This window comes from Penaeus chinensis, chromosome 37 (genome assembly GCF_019202785.1).
Source record: "Penaeus chinensis breed Huanghai No. 1 chromosome 37, ASM1920278v2, whole genome shotgun sequence".
Taxonomy (NCBI): domain Eukaryota; kingdom Metazoa; phylum Arthropoda; class Malacostraca; order Decapoda; family Penaeidae; genus Penaeus; species Penaeus chinensis.
The window spans coordinates 29,166,070-29,168,569 of NC_061855.1; the positions used below are offsets into that span (position 1 = coordinate 29,166,070).

At 50.9% G+C, this 2,500-nt stretch overlaps 1 long non-coding RNA gene across 1 annotated transcript in view; it reads right to left on the reverse strand.

The window, feature by feature from the left end:
- LOC125045669 overlaps positions 1-753 on the reverse strand; it is a 72,991-nt gene extending 72,238 nt beyond the window's left edge. Inside the window, exon 1 of the long non-coding RNA XR_007116573.1 lies at positions 642-753. This is a non-coding gene — a long non-coding RNA (uncharacterized LOC125045669). The remainder of the gene's footprint in view (positions 1-641) is intronic.
- Between the last annotated feature and the right edge of the window lie 1,747 nt (positions 754-2,500).

A 2,500-nucleotide genomic window follows, 5' to 3' on the forward strand; every position in this document is an offset into this window, starting at 1 on the left:
GTATGTATAGATATACACACATATACATATACACATATATATACATATATATATATATATATATATATATATATATATATATATATATATATATACGTTTGTATGTATACACAACAAACCGTTTATATACATGTGTTTGTACATACAACAAACTCACAGAAAAGCCACACACAAAAATACAATTCATCGCACACTTTCTGCATTTTCTCTTTTCATCCCAAACCATAAATCACCTGAAGGAGGCCACAAGGAGGAGCGATCTGAGGTCTTTCCTCGGTCGATAATGAGAGGCACTAAGAGGCACTCCTCTCGGCCTCGTGGCACCCAACCTCCACCTGATAATCCCTCGACAGGTGGAATCACGAGAGCGAGGGGTGCAGGAGGAGGGGTGAAGGGGGAGGGGTGAAGGGGAAGGAGTCAGGAGGCTGCGGGATTGGGGGGGGGGGTAAAGGGTGTGGGGGGATGGTAAAGAGGCTCGAGAACGCGATTTCCCTCCCTTCCCTTCAAACATCCCACCTTCCCTATCCCTCCTCCTCCCTTCTTCCTTCCTTTTCACCCCCTCCACTCACTCCTGCCTCCCCCTCCCCCCTTCACACACCTTCAAGGAGGACATCAGATTCTCAAGAGGCACCTTTTTTTACCTGGAGGTCGTCTGCGCTGCGCTTTGATTCCGGCGAAACAATATGACGACGCTACTCACTGAGCTCACGCGCGCGCACACACACGGGCGAAACGACCCGACACATCGCTAGCGTGGCACTGAACGCCCGTGCCAGCCTTCCGGGGAGAGGAGGAGGAGGAGGAAGGGGGGGGAGGAGGGGGAGGGGGAGAAGGGGGGAGGGGGGAGGGGGGGGGAAGAGGAGGGGGAGGAAGAGTGGGGAGGAGGAGGAGGAGGAGGAGGAGGAGGGGGGGAGGAGGAGGAGGTGGAGGGGGGGAAAGAGGAGGAGGAGGAGGAGAAGGAGGAGGAGGAGGAGGAGGAAGGGAGGAGGAAGAAGGGAGGAGGGGGAAGAAGGGGAGGAGAAGGAGGAAGGGGAAGGGAAGAGGAGGAGTTGGAGGAAGGAGGAGAAGAAGATGGAGGAGGAGGAGGAGGAGGTGGTGGAGGAGGAGGAGGAGGAGGAGAAGGGGGAAGAGGAGGAGGAGGAAGGGGAGGAGGGGAGGAGGAGGAGGAGGAGGAAGAAGGGGAAGAGGAGGAAAGGAAGGAGGAGGAGGAGGAAGAGGAGCAGGGAGAAAAGGAGGAGTAGCAGGAAGAGGAGGAAGTGGAAGAGAAAGAGGAGGAGACAGAGGAGGAGGAAGAGAAAGAGGAAGAGAAAGAGGAGGAGACAGAAGAGGGGGAAGAAGAGGAAGAAGAAAAGGAGCAGAGGTAGAGGGAAGAAGAAGAAGAACAAGAAGAGAGCAGCTTCCGCGGGTGCCCACAGCCAGCAAGCCAAACAACCCACCAGTCAGTCAGTCAGCCAGTCAGCTCGCCAACCAGTCAACCAGGCCGCCAGCCTCGCAAGCTATGGCACCGAGTACTGCCAACTGTCTCACCCACAACTCATATGCCACATCGACCTTGAGCTGCGGGTAGAGAAGGAGGGCGCGGGGAACGAGGAGGTGGAAGGGAGGGCGCGGCGAGGTAAGGGAACGCTTAGGTACAAGAGAGCATATTTCGGCGGGTGAGACATGTCCCCGAAAACGGCCACTGGTAAGTATGTTAAGGACGCGCGTAGGTACGGCATGATGGTATGGGTCAGAACGAGGTGTACGACAGAACGGTGGTAAGTTGGCCGGAATGGGGAGAAAGGGAGGGTAGGTGTCTAATAGATATTCGTAGGTACGAGTTAGTATCGAAAGGTATTAGATGTATACAAGATTACGGCCGTATAGAACGCTTACTTAAGACCGAATTGGTACGAAAAGATACAGATATCAACACAAACCGTTAACCAACATTACAAGAGAAACAACAACAAAAAAACAAACATTACAAAATGAGGAGGAAGAAGAAGAGAAGAAGGAGGTACAGAGAGGTATAAACAGACCAAAAAACAACCGGTAATCAACGATCATGCAAACTACCATCGCAACTAGAGCTCAGCCTTGCGTGTCGTCGTTCAACAGAGACCAGGCATGCACATTCTGCGGTAAACGGTTCGTGGAATAGAGGCCAAGTGAATGATTCGCTTTGTTTCCTTCAATTAGCAGCGTGTTACACAGATGCCGAATGGGAGGAAGAAAATGCGAAAAGAAAAGGCGTATTTGGGTTTCAGTCGAAAGGAGGCAAGAGTCGGTTGCCGGGCGAGAAAGGAAAGCGCTTTTCTCGGTCTGTCTGTCTATTTCTCTATCTATCTATCTACCTATATCGGTATATACATACATACATACATACACACACATGAATAGATATATAAATATATATGTATATATATGTAGATATATATATGTGTGTGTGTGTGTGTGTGTGTGTGTGTGTGTGTGTGTGTGTGTGTGTATCTGGCTGCCTGACTATTTCTCTATCTAT